Source organism: Plectrocnemia conspersa, unplaced genomic scaffold (genome assembly GCF_051122295.1).
Source record: "Plectrocnemia conspersa isolate PC_06_02 unplaced genomic scaffold, ASM5112229v1 ptg000011l, whole genome shotgun sequence".
Classification (NCBI taxonomy): Eukaryota; Metazoa; Arthropoda; class Insecta; order Trichoptera; family Polycentropodidae; genus Plectrocnemia; species Plectrocnemia conspersa.
The window spans coordinates 20,899,831-20,915,334 of NW_028277175.1; the positions used below are offsets into that span (position 1 = coordinate 20,899,831).

The 15,504-nt window shown below is 30.0% G+C and overlaps 1 protein-coding gene and 1 non-coding gene across 2 annotated transcripts in view; both read right to left on the reverse strand.

Moving 5' to 3' along the window:
- Window positions 1-15,504, reverse strand: part of LOC148229903 (transcription factor hamlet-like) — a 146,160-nt gene that overhangs the window by 63,449 nt on the left and 67,207 nt on the right. The gene's annotated exons all lie outside the window — the stretch shown is intronic.
- TRNAA-AGC (transfer RNA alanine (anticodon AGC)) lies at window positions 3,953-4,025 on the reverse strand. Its single transcript has one exon. It is a non-coding gene; the product is annotated as a tRNA-Ala (tRNA).

The window sequence follows — 15,504 nt, forward strand, 5'->3', positions numbered from 1 at the left end:
TTTCGCGATAGTTTTTAATATAATATAAACTAATTATTATGTCTTATAAATATATATATATAAAATAAAATATTTTATATTTAGGTTAAAATGACGTGTTATATTTGATACATATGTTTTTATTGGTCTGATTCACTAAAAACTCGCGAATGGAACATTCTATATAGTCATTAAATTTTAACTGCGAGTTTTTAAGTTAACATAAATTATTTTTAGAAACAATATGTAGATATGTAATTGTAAAAATACCTACAGCTAGTGACATAAAAATAGCAATACTTTCACCAAGCAATGTAAGAGTCGATCAAATTAATTTTCCGATTTAAGATATGTATGATACCAGTTAAAATATATTAATTTTCCCTAATCTCCTGAAGATTACAACAGCATAAACTATCTCTTAAAAATAACTATCCCATAAACTATCCCCATAAGAAAAGTGGATTTTTTATGGAGAAATTTTCTTTGATATACTAGTGTTTTTAAATACGAACACGTTTTCAGAACAAATAATAGTTTAAGCCAAGATTGTACTGTACCTAACTTTAAATTAGTTTTAATGTCATCGTAAACTATTTCTATACAGATGTTAAAGATATATAGATTAAACTATTGTGAGTAAATAATGATTTATTTAAATAAAAATGAACAAAATGTTTTGATATCGTTATGTATAATTATTGTTTTCGACCATCGTGACGCATTGGGGTAACCTGTTAAGTTACAATGGTCATAATTTTATTTAAATATAAATAAAAGAGCTATTAATCATGTTTAACATTTAATAATAATATAGTAGCTCTTGCTAATAATATTTAAGGACATCATTTTAGGGGGGGGGGGATTTACCCACCTTGAATTTGGCCAGAAAAATGCGTGTCATTAAATGAAATATTACGAATTTTAATGAAATATTAAAAAAATGAGCAATGACTGGCCATTTTTTTTCCATGCCTCCTCTTCTGAAAAAAATCTGAAATGACGTCTCTGATTCTAAACCAGAAATTCTCAGGTTATCCCTCAAAGAAAATATTAAACAAAACAGTCTCAAATCTATCGCAAAATATTTTTTTTTAATATTTTATTTCAGTGAAATTATGGTTTTTGAAATTAGTGTTTTTCCAAATTTTCCATACAAAATAAAATATGCTATGTATTTTTATTTCACAGTGAATGTGTATTTTTCAATGAATTAATATTTTCACTAGTGAGATCCAAATACATTTTTATTAGTAAAAACTATCAAAAATATAATTTAACTGATTTAATTATTTTTGCTCTAATAAGCGCCTAAGAAACGTTCATTTGCTGTTCAAATCCAAACCTAACTTACACGAATTATCCAAACTAAACACGCCTAATGAAAGTTCTAAGTCTTATTATAGTTTTAAAACTTTCACTAGGTCAAGTATAGAGATTTCAACCCGAATATTCGAATATATTCGGCATTTTTCTAATATTCGATACTCGAATAGTTGTGCAATTATTCGAATAGCATTCATACTAATTTTTAAAGAGTTATTTTACAAACTAAGATACAATTAAAAATATGTGTATATAGAGCACGAGAGCAAGCGAAAGTTTAAGGCTTTGAAACTTCTTCAAGTAAAGAATTATTATATGCAGTAAAAAATATAATAATTGATCGGCGAAATGAGAAAAAATTACTTTATTGTTTTACATATTTACAAAGCAGAAAGGTTCCAATTTCCAATGAATATTTTAAATACACAACCAAAAAAGAAGATGTACGTGTCTCTTTGTTACAAAGTGTAATGGAAAAATGTCACTCTAGCTCTTTTTCTAAGGATGAAATATTAAATAATTCTTAGGTTTCTGATTTGGACGTGGAAGAAATACCTGTTACTTATTTGAAGAGTTCAGTCCAAATTGAAACCTGAATTAAGAAGCACCATTTTATCTCGTAGAAACCACAAATATTTTTTCAAATAATCTAAAAAAAGATTTTAGATATTTAGACAATTTCAAAAAAGGACAGAAACTATTTAACCCTTTGACCGCGTATGACACCAATAATAGTCATCAAGAAATTCGCCAGTGTAATTGCAATTGAGCACCTAAAATTATCATGTTTTTTTGTATAATTTAAGGTTAATGCATGTCATTTAATGAAATACCATGAATCTTAATGAAAACGAAATATTAAAAACACGACCACTGTCTGGTCAAATTTTGCTCTTCCTGTAAAAAGCAGAAATGACGTTCCTGATCATATTCAATATTCATATCTAGAATGAATAATCAATAGAATAATTAAATTTTAATATATATTTTTTATAATTAATAAAGTTTACTAAAATTATTGATTCAGCCCTTTTTATTATATCAGACATCTCAGATTATTATTTCAGTATACTTCAAACAAATTTGTTTTGCGTTTTACTATCGTAAACTGCCATTCTTCCATCGTGTCATATTTATAAACATTATGTATTCTATCTAGAAAAACTGTTTGTTCGTTTCCAAAACAAATCTTAAACAGCGATGTAATTCAATACGCACCATTGAGCGTTTTCAAAATATTATTGAACTCATACACTGCGCACAAAAATGGCCCCCTCCGCCTAGAGGGACATCGCAAAAGCTCCCGAGGGTGACTTTTGAAAAAGCATCCCCCTTGTACGGTGACAATGGTTGCGCACCGCTGAGAAGACATTACCACTTGAAAGCGTCATCATCAACTTCTTGACGACGGGAGGTTGCTCAACAATAAAATCCTCATTCATCATACTTTGACGACGTTTTGCCCCAATTACATTTACATAAAACGGCTACCGTGATTGTGCTGAGAACACAGTATTTTTTTCGACATTGCAAAAACGCCTTTATCGTTGTTGCTCATTATTATATCGTGTATGTAATATTCATTTTACTGTATGTATGTAATGTAACTTAACCGCAATCGTAGGCGTATGCATATAATATGTAACGTACTCCTGATAATATGTTAAGTTTTCGTATTCTTTTATGTAGCAGTGTAACGGACTTTGGTCTATCACTATTATCAATCGATTGAGGTTTATGGATAGATAAAAACTATTTTATTGCAACGTTTGATAGTGCATTTTCTCTTCATATAATACATTATTTTATGTAGAATTTATCAAACAAGTAAAGTCTTATTATCAATACCTTGATCTCATTTTAATGAAAACATATATTTCTAATTGTCTGTGTTTAACAATTTTAATTGTATTTATACAAAATAATATTCGTACAAATTCAATTTTTCAAAGAAAGGCTCCACAAAAATTATCGATAAATCAGAAAATTTCTTTAAAAATAAATATCTGGCATTTTTTAAGAAATTTTTGAAAAATAATTCTAAAGAAGAAACACTAGTTGATCAATATATTTTTTTATATATGTTGAAAAAAATATTAAAATGATTATTAAATAAATAAGGCAACTTTAAAACTATTAACTTTATGAATACAATTATTAGTAAAAAAAATCAATTAAAAGTTATAGACAATAAACCATGAAAATAAAAGTATTATAACTTAATAATTGACATAACTTAGCCAACGAAAGTTTCAAAGTAAATATCAATTAAAATATCAAAAAAACACAGTTAAAGAAAATGCGAAACTAGCTTTGACTTGAACGAACAGAATACATATACCCCCAGATATCCAGATACATAAACATATAGCCAAATATACATAAATAAATTATTAAAAATCAATAATTTTTATGATTTGTTTGTTTTAATCTGTATTTTATTTATTTTTGTCAATATTCCTTAAATAATATTGACAAAAATAGCAGAAAAAAATTGTACGAAATGGATCAAGTAAAATTACAATTGAACCCCTTGATTAATTATTTCCATTAAATGTCTGTTTTAGCGTAATCATACGAAATATTTTGATCAAAAAGATCATAAAAACAGTAATTTTTTTGTGATAAAAAATCCCAAAAGAATATTTGGAGGCGCCGGGCATCGATCCCGGTACCTCTCACATGCTAAGCGAGCGCTCTACCATCTGAGCTACGCCCCCGGTGTTAACTCAGGTGTTTCCGAAGATATTAATTCAGGTGATTCTGTCGTATGACCCAGTTTCCCTTGCTAAAAACTCGTTATCATTCTGCCTTTGTAACCATGATAAATATTCACTCAAGGTAGTTGCCAGTAAAGCGGCCTTTCACTTTCTTTCTGCCGCGCCTATTTATTTCCAACTATATATAAAACAACCATTTTTAAATATACATGTATGATATGAATACACGTGTAATTTCCTATTAAGCATCTCTATTTTTTTCTCGTGGGAAATATTTTCCGCCTACGCAAATCGTCCTAATCGTAAACTTCACATAACATACCAGTCATACCACGATAACTGTGACGGTCGTTGCGTAATATTAAACATTGCGCAAAATAATATATCATACAAAATTAATTAGAAATATTATCTTTAAAACAACAAAACACAATGAGGATGCGTTTGAAGATAAATATTTTTAACTAACATAATTAATATTTTTAATTTATAATTTTTAGATATTATGTTATTATTGTTATTTTACATTGATACATCAAATTATTGATATTTTTAAAACGCGGTGAGAAGCAAGATACTTAAGGCAATCATAAAAGAAAAGAGATAGAACTTTATTTTAAATTAATTATTTTGACAAATAAATTCTCATAAATAAACATTAAAGATTTATTTAAATGAGAATGCGCGTTTCTTGTGACATACGAAACAAACGACGTGGTAAGGTAAGGGAACTGAAATAAAAAAAAATCTGTTGATTTTTACAACCAAAATGAAGCATGGATCGATAGAAAGATATTCGTAGATTGGTTCAAAATCAAATGAGTACTTTAAAAAGTAGAGAATTGTACAGAAAACAGTATTGTTAATAGATCATCCGAATCAAAGCATATGAAAATGAACGACGGTCTGCTCTACACTCTCTCGAAGTTGCCCAAGGTTGGCCGAGGATGGAGAGTGTAGTGGGTTACTTCGGTTGACATCGCTTCTGCCTGCTCTAAGCTTTCGCATAGTTGCCCGAGGTCGACCGAGGACTGAAAGTGTAGTGGGTTACTCGAATCTCGGCTAACTTCGCCTCGGGCAACTTCGAGAGAGTGTTGAGAAGGCATTACGATTGCAATTTTTTTACTGCCTAATGTTGTAAAAGTTTAATTCAATCTATGGACCAAGGTATTAAATCATCAATGACATTGCTTTACCGTGCTAGTATACTCAAAACTCTTGCTAAAGAAGATGATGGCTTAATCAATTTATAAAAAACCTGATAATATTGGATGATATACACGGAATAGCACAATCTTGGCCAAAAATAAACACTTGTACCATCGTTAAGAAATATTCTTCCTAACGCCGAAATATATAATATATGTATATCCAGGACTTTTTTCATGTAACACTGTGGAACGGCGTTCCGGCACATTTTTTATTGTATTTAATTCTTAGTTTTACTTGAATTTTATTTTTTTTTTATTTTTTAATGTAAAAGTCTTACCCCAAAGAAAATTCTAGATAGTTCTTAATCTCTCTCTAATAAAAACACCAATTAATAACAGAAACAACGGCAGAAAATATGGAAAAATTGGTGCAAGTTGATTGATTGAGTCTCAAGCTGATCTTGAAGAGCTAGCCTGAACGATTGCTGGTCATTAGATCAAAAAATGTATCTAACAAGGGCACATTAGACATTGAGAGCTTGTGATTCGGGTACAATAAAAAATCAACATTCCAGACAGTTATAAAGTTGAAGCACAATTTTAGTATTGAAATAAGAAAGATGATAAAAAAATCAGCAAATGCCTATTCAGGGGAATATTTGGTTATTCGGGAATTCCAAATTATAGATCTCGATTTAAGAATGCTGCGAACTAAAGAATCATAGAGAACTGATCGCCATGCGTTCCTCATAACAAGCCGAGCATCTTGGAATATACATCACGTATGTTGTTTACGTGTAGAGAGAACCTATACTTGCTCTCAAAAGTGATTCCGATATATGTATTTATTGGAAGAATAATTTTATGGCGAACGGGATCGAGAAAATTTCCGGCACTAAAGGGCAGAGGTTTAACAGAATCAGATATCCATAGAGAATCTAAATCCCTCTGTAGAGAGGAGTCCGCAACAGATACACAGCTTATCTCCACAAACAACATTTTCACTCATTTACTGATTACTGATTATTCTATGAGATGGCTATGAATTTCGGATATAATAGGCCAGCTATGTCGTAGATAAATCCTGTAGTTTTATAGATTTTAAGTAGTGTCTGAAGTTTTCGATGATCGAAAATCTCGGCTACTCTGTTTTCATGCTCATCATGGAAAGTTTCAAATATAGTTTGAGGTATTCTAATTAAACTTTTTGTTATTTTAATTTACATGTTTATTAAAGAGACTAATTCACATGACAAAAAATAATTGTTATCGCTACGAGAAGATTGATATTATCAAGTGTTCTGACACTCCTGACGGACCGTGTGGTACAGAAAGTTATATGATAATTCCCTCAGAATAAATGAGACTCCCTTTTTTATAACGTTGTATATATGTTTTATATATATGCATACATAACATTTATTTTTCTTGTAGCTTTTAATGTAATAATTAGCACGTGCAATATTATATAAAAAAAGTTCCTCAAGAATATTTTTTTAACGTACAGTATCCAATAATATTTATTCTGTACTTGGCACGTCGCAAGTAAATGATACATAATCAAATACAAGACGTCTTTTACGAAGTCCTTCTCATCATCCGATCGAGATTCGGTTAAAAGATTACGGCATTGGACTTCGAAAATAGTCAAATAAAGTCCCGTCCGGTAGAGAGAATGTGACCGTCGATCTCGGATCGTGTGTGTCTGAACGGCGGTAGGGTTACGTTCTGAACCGATTCTCCATTTTCAATACTTTGTAGTTTACAATGGATTGAAAAGGGGCCGGGTAAATTGAATGGGAGGCGATTTAAAAACTAAAGTGGTGCTATCTGACCGGACCGGGACAATGGACGGATCACATAAATTTTAAACCCGCCCGCTCGCGAGACCGACGTGGAGAGAAATCGAGACCGATATGAAGAAGGTAATGGGTATAGGGATCGGATAACGTGGATTTATTTCGATCATGAAAATAGTTTTGATTAGATCCAGAGTAACGTAGGATTGTGACTTGAAAGATCCACGATTCAATGATGAGATTAGAGTGATCTATTTTACGATACATAAAAAATTTCAATTTTTAACTATATAATAATATGATTGAATTTAAATATGCAAATAGAACGGACAATAAATATAAGCAACTACTACTAATTATATGGGACAAAAATCAAAAGTATGGGTGGATAATATGGTATCCCAATAACATCTATAAAATCATTTATAGCGCAAAAACAAATTATAGCAAAAAATCCCCGAATAACTGTATAATGTTTAAATATACATTTCAATTCATTCTCCTTTCTATGCATCTAGATAAAACGTTCAATAACAGTCGCAAATCCCAGTTGACCATGTTCATTCGTTCTTCAGACTATTTATCTTGTCAATATTGACAGAACTTGACTGGACTATGGTCATCCATCTTGTCGGCTCTATAACAGCGCAAATTATCTATCAATATATCATTGTGTGCATACATATGTATCTATATATACCCAACAGAAATATAAAATGAAATAATAAGGGAATATATAATAAGTTGAGCTCTGGATTTTGGCAGGAACAATCGGTTAAGGGTGATGCTTCATTTATCAATATAATAGAGTGTAAAATTGTCGGAACATATGTTTGTCGGGGTGTTGGGGATCTCATCTCACCCTCATTGAATAGTCAGTGGTCATGGAAGGGTGAAAAGTCACATTGCGAGAGAATCACAGTCTAAAATATATTATGCAATCTACATTTATTTAGCTTAAAATATATTTTATCACTGCGGTTTTCATTTTATTTCATATTGTGACCAAATATGGACATTGCCGTTCAAATATCAGAGGCAGCTAGTAGTACAACATTTACAAGTTTTATCCTGAATATGACTTTATTATCTTCTATACTATTTATTTTTACCTCATCTATCGCGAACGTAAGACTATTTATAATATATTATTTTTGATAGTAGTATATATATATATATATGCAAATTAGCGATTGCTTAAGATTAAATTACATTATCGTTATAAATCTATTCCTCTATCTTTCGAACAATCAGTTTTATAAGAAGAATTATTTATTGAAGTGGTAGCTTAATAGTTTCCACAGCTTTCAATCGCAATATCATATTTTCTAAGCATAAGTGATGGTTACTAAAATTTCACCAATTTGTTTCAAAGTAAATTTGTAATCAAAAATGTTTGTAGTTGTAACCTTAACATTACTTTTAATAATGTTATTTATAAACGTGTAATTTGAAGTTTGTAAGGTATACTGGCGAAAGGTCTGACGCGCCACCCCTCGCCCACCCACCCTCGTCTCGGCCAAAAACCAAAAGTTTCCTCATTATCCACCCGGGAAGGGAAGAGGCAACTGTTACTGTCACTTTAATTTACGAGATTCAATTATAAATTTTATATCCTAGTGTTCGAGCGGTTAGCGCCGGAAAACGATCGTAAGCCGAGCGACTCTTAAATTAAAAGCAACCTTATATCTTATCTGCAGAAGGGCTATTTTCTAAATAAACACGAGGGTGTCGGTAATTGATTTATGACCAAGTTTCGAGTATTAATAGCTAAGAGAGGTTCTCTTATTGAAGTGACAATAACTTCTTTATGGCGGTGGGAAATTCATGATGGCGTACAAGGAAAACCATCGTCAAAAAATGGGGAATGATAATTGCATTGTTTCGTTTGAGGTTTTCCTTTCTTGATTAATTCATTCATTTTGTAATTATTTATGTTTATTCTTATCTATTTATATGTTATGCGATATTGTGCGAGACTAACGGTTTAACGGCGTGTCATTGATGGATGTGGTATCCACAATGTTCGCGCCTCCTGATAAAGGAAGTGGCGAATTTTACCTTTGAAGGGTGGATGTGCCAAAAGCAAAGGGATGTCAGGGCCGCGTGCCGTCACGGGGTGTAAGCTCAGAAGTCTGGGGGTGCGAAATTGAAACGCGGACGTCGAAGGGATGAGGTATTGATGCCTTAATGTTCGAATCATTAAGTTCGGGTTCTCGAGCCGTTTTATCATTTCAAAGTTTACACCAATCTATTTATTTTTATTTTTATTATTTGTTTTGCCTAAATTATGCAGTTTTAAAAGTAACTTATTGTTTATATACATATACATATAAATCTCTTGAATATTCCAAGTTTTTTTATAAAAAAATTATAAGTGCAATGCATTAAAATATAATAATAACTTGTGAAATATAATTTATTATGATATTTCTATAAAGAAAAAAATAACTCGATTTATAAGTAAAATTAAACGCTTATTTGTTATTAGTATGTATAATTTTTTATCTACAAATTGATTAAATGAAAAAATCACTAACATATCAATTATTGGTTTAATCGATTATTACAAAACTAATAACACAATAGACACGTCTCAATTTTAATTTAATTGAAATAATTAATTTAGCTACGCATAATCATTAAATGAAATAAAATATTGAGCATTTTTTAAAGATCGCAAATTAAATTTTTAATATTGAAAATGAATTTTAAAATATAACGGTCAGTAGTTTTCTTGATTTGCGATCAGATAATAATTAAAAATGATCCGTTACTTTATAACAAACAATAAGTAAAACTACGATTGGGCTTATATTTAAAAAAAAGTTGTTGTGAAATTTTAAAAAGAAAGCATAAAACTATGTATGTATTCAGACTAGTTGTACTTATTTTAGTCGCTACTTATTGCTATATTTTACCAAAAAAAATATGCAAAATTATGAATTCAAGATATTTTATATTTATACATAATGTCTTTAAAACATGACATAAAAATCAAAGCATCGTGAAAATAATGTATTTATATTACTTTAGCGCACTTTTTGTATTAATTTGTTTTTAGTCGTTACTTAATGATATCTTAGATCATGGTTTACCAAACTATGTTCCGCGGAACACTGGTGTTCCGCGGATCCAAAATTGGTGTTCCGTGGAGCCTAAATAGATAATTCACAAAAATTTGTAGTAAATTAAAAAAATTGAACATATTCTACTTCATAATGAAAAGCGAGTGACGGTTAAACTTAATTGAGATTTATGACGTCAAGAGAAGGCGAAGTTTTTAGTACCTAGAAGTTGGGTACAGTAAAATAAGCTAAGTGTTCCGGCAAAATTTTCGGATTTGCCAAGTGTTCCGTCGCTGAAATAGTTTGGGAAACCCTGTCTTAGATATATCATCATTTCTAATAATACATAGTTTGCAAATTACTGTTTTAAAAATGTAACATAAAAATTAAAACATATGGAAATGTATATATTCAGACTACTTTTAAGTGCACTACTCTTATTATTTTTTTATGATTTAGAAAAAAATATGCGAAAATTGTATGCACATTATTATGAATTTCAGATACTTTAAATTTATAAATAATTAGAGATAAGAATTAAAGCACATTGAAAAATATGTACTCAAACTACTTTTAAGTGCATTTCTCGTAGTATTTTGTTAATTTTAAGTCGTTAATTAATGATATATTTTACTATATAAATATTCGCATTCAAAATGCAAACACAAAACCATAAATTCAAGATATAAACTTTTTTATACGTAGTTTACGTATTAATGTTTTAAAAATAAAACATAAAACATAAAAATTAAAGCACATTGAAAAATATGCGAAAATAAAACAGATCCATATTACTTTTAATTCAGGTTACATATACTACATATTTATAAAATACATAATAAAAATATTAACACATAGATAACTTGTATATGCATTTATCCCAATTTTGCTATTTTTCAGTCGCTACTTTTAGGAAAAAAAAAATATAATAATATGAAATAAAGTTTATTTTAAATGCCATAATTTAAGTAATAATTTATCTTTAAAAAATACAAAATATTAAAACACATGATACATTTAAGTATACATTCTAATTATTTAATCTGCACTTCTTATAATTAGATTTAAGCGCTAATTAATTTTATTTTTCTGTAAAAATATATACAAAATATACAAAGCTGAATTTTGGAGCTATTTTTAAACGTACTTTTTGGATTTGAACTTTTGGTTCACAAGTATAGTTGCTAGACTATTAAATTTACTGACCTAGTAATTAAATAACTAAACAATGCTAAGCCAAAATACCATATTGTCATAAAATATAACTAACTAATAAATTTTAAGTTAAGTTACTGACCATTTGGTAGAATTACTGATCTAATAATTAAATTACTAAGTACCACCAAGCAAAAATACCATTTAATACTGACTTATCTTACATACTAAAAAAAATACTTTTTATACAATAAAAAATTAATCTAGAGCCCAAAACTTTACTATATATTAATTCAATATATATTAGAATATGTTTCTTGAAATTAACGTGGTTTTGGAATATATAGATAAATGCAAATTTACCTGTTTTTATTATATTTTATAACAAAAAATAATAATAAAAATTCTTGTCTTAACTAATTTTCCACAGATCATGAAACATTGTCATTGTCACATTTAATTTTTTTGGTTTAACTTTTATAATATGTATACGATGCAAAAGTGTCTTAATAATTTGTATTATTTTAATTATTATTTTTCAGTAAATATAAAATAATGTAAAAATACGGGCATATGACAATTTAAACATAACATTGGAATAACCGTTTGTGTTGCTATATTTATATAAAATTGCATTATTTAACTAACCATAATACAAATTAAGTTGATATAGTAAATATCAAATAATAAATATAAGCACTGATTAAATTTAATATTAATTAATTTCACGCCTATTGATATTTATACAAAGGACATCCATAATGCGAAACACCCTTTGATCACAACTCCCGACATTAACAGATACAAAATTGATATAACTCTAATGTCACTTGCACGCCTTTAATAAGTACGTACCAAAGCATGCAAACGTGTGTGATTTTTTCGCATTTCCTCCCCTTACAAAGGTGTAAAAGGGGATGAGTGAAGACACACTCGGTGCATCCATAAATCAGGCGGTAGTTATTTAACAATTTTTATCCAATTTGCCCCTTTGTCTGCGCATTCTCTGAACCACCCTGATCGTGAAGATATTTATCGCCGTTTGAAATTAATTTTGGATTAAGGGTGATTTAGAATATAAAATATTCGAATAGTCCGTTGCGTTTATGGACACGTAAAAAGCTGTCAATGACAATAAAATAAATAATAATATAAAATATTCCCCGCTGAGTAACAGCCTCATTGTTGTTAACCAATCAGCGGGGCGCGGTTAAATATTGAACCCCTTTGTTAGTTCGAATCCGGATGGGTTAAAAATTCCACTTTCGACCAAAATTTCTCACAGTAAGGGTTAAGACGCCATTGTACTCCCGGACAGATAATCATTGGGTAAAAATACGATGAGGTTAAATAAAAAAATCGAAACCCTTTTTTGTCGTCAAAGGTCGAAGGGTCAACGCGGTCGATTGTCGAATTAATAGATCCTTTTTAAGGCGAAAAAGGATTGCAGCTATCTGCGGGTCGCAAATTAAGACCTTTTCACAAAAATTGACGCGCGGTGTCAAACCGTGCGAAATTTTGAACTTTTCGGTAAATTCGCAGATACCTGTCGTGCATTGTGATTGATTTTTACCGGTTCTTCGCGATTGTTAACAGTCGTCGCGAGACCCACAATTATATTGCGCCCTTTGATTAGCATTGAAGCAATGGAGGGTTAAAGTGCATTGTATATTTTTTAAATGTGATCTTTTATGATAAAAAATAAATAATATGTCTATCGAAAAGACCTAACCGACTTTAGCAGGTGAAAGTTTTATAGCTAGTTACATTTTTATTATTATTATTATTTAACCTATGTACATACATACATATAATTGAAGTAAAAGGCTAAGGAAATGAATCATAAATGTGATTTATATTTCGTTTTATTTTTGTGTATGGCAAAAAGTAATACATTTATTTTATTTTTGTAGAAGTTTCTTATAATTTTTAGTTTAATAATAAATAAAATGCATAAATACATCCAGTATTTGCAAAAGTAAAGGGAATGTCAGATCGATCGAGTCAGATATATAGAGACCATGCAACGAAAGTCTCATTTTAACGCATACTAACGATGTAGATATAACTATACACTGGTTGTCATATGAATGTATTACTTGATGTACCAGCTAACGAAAAAAAAAAAAAAAAGAACGGAAAACTTCAGTGTTGACACAAACAAAACGAAATCAAGGACTCATAAACTCTACACAATTCGAGACAAAGATGGAAATTATTAGACGTTCTGATAGCGATGAATCTTTCGGACGTTCGTATGATACAATCAGGTCTACGATATGTTCAATTTTGCAAAATAAAAATATAATTAAGGAATACATTCAAAATTGTGAAAATCAAAGATATATTTCCACAATCTTTAAAGATTTGATTATAAAAAAACACCGATGTCTATTGCAAAAAAAAAACATGGATGAAATGGAAAAATCTTTGTCAACATGAATCGATGACCAACATCAAAAAGATGTCCCTCTGAGTATTTCAATTATTCAAGCAAAAGCTCTTAATTTGCACAAAGATTGGAAGGATAGATTAAAAAATATATTTTAACACAGTTTTTCAAGCAAGTAACGGTTGATTTTACAATTTTAAAATGAGGTATTCTTTTTATAATATTAAATTTACTGGAGAATCGGCAGATGCGGATAAAGATGCTGCAAAAGAATTTATTTCCTAATTATCCAAAATTATTGAAGATATAGAATATTCTTCTAGCCAAATATTTAATGTAGATGAGACAGGTTTATTTTGGAAAACTCTTTAACAATGAAAAATATTAATGAAGCCTTCACGCATCTTGACAAATTCTTAAATATTATGGAAGATTGTGATCCCAATGGAGAACGCATATCTCAAGTGCGTAGGGCGATCAATAGATACATAGCATGTTATAAAATACTATATGAAGAAAAGAAAAAGAATAGTGGAAAACAGTTAACTCTTGATAACTTTTCAAAGGAAACACCCGCAAACCCCACTTAAACATGTCTCTTAAACACCTTTTGAACATCTTATATTTACTTGATAAATAAATATTTTAAAATATATACAATTTTAATTTTTTTTTACTTTCCTCTACTTTCGAACATTCAACATTCGCACACATTTTCAGGAACCAATTATGTGCGAAAGTAGAGGGCCGCCTGTACTGATATTTTTTTAAATAATTATTTCAAGGTGTAAAAATATTTATTATTAGCTTTTTAAGTTAGATTATATTTTTTAATGTATTTATTATATTTATAAAAAAAATAATAACTGACATTTTAGAAAGACATGGTTTACGGAGCACGTTATCCGGGGGCACAGGTCCTCAATGATAAGCCAGCTGTTGGTCGACAAGACAATCCTTGGAGGTAGCTTTGTAGGCTGCAGTCTCGGTGGAAGACATATTTGGTTCCCTCTTTAGATTAAGCCTATGTATGTATAGACTCTTGTCTTATTTTTTAAGGAGAGTTTCGCTGGGCGTAGTCTTTAATAGGGGCAACCGGCCAAGTACAAAAGTTTAGTGCATGGCGGTCCACTATGCCGCTGAACTACTAAGAGGCCTTTAATGGAAGCTCGACAAGTTAAATATAAGGATTAAGAAAACTCTCGTGTTAAAGCAAGAAAAATAAAAAAAGATCCAGTGTGAATTAAAACTCCTGAAGTTAAATAATCAAGAAGCAAAATAATCGTGTTATCAAATGCTACGAATCCCTGCAATAAACACTAGATAATATACTACTATCGGAATACACCCTAAATATTTATCAATGACAATTAGTGTTTTCGAAATTAGTATTAAGAAGGATCTTCAAATCGACACATTATTGGCGATCAAATACTTAAATTGCTAGACCATATATTTTTAAGACACTTATGTGGAAAACGTAGTATATATGACTGTAGGGAGTATAAAAGAGAGTTCAGAGACGGGGTGGGGTGTATTTTTAATTATATTTAAATAAGAAAGTACACAATATCAAATGTAATACATGTACCTGTCTCATGAAATAGCTATGCTATTAAATAAAAAATAAATTCAAACAATCAAATGTTCATATAACAAAAGTTCGCCGTTAAACTCTGGCAAATAACAACACAACTCATGAAATGGATCTTACCTTTTGCCTTTTCCTTTGTCGCCGAGACATGAATTGTTTTCTCGAAAGACGCCGGTTACGGCCGTTGAATATCTATTGGTACTGATACGAATTTGTGCAATAAATTGAAGCACACATACTCGAAATACCCATGTAATATGTAGGTACTACACATATATTATTTTTGTTCCTCTCCCCCTTTTGCGCAAATCAAGATGATC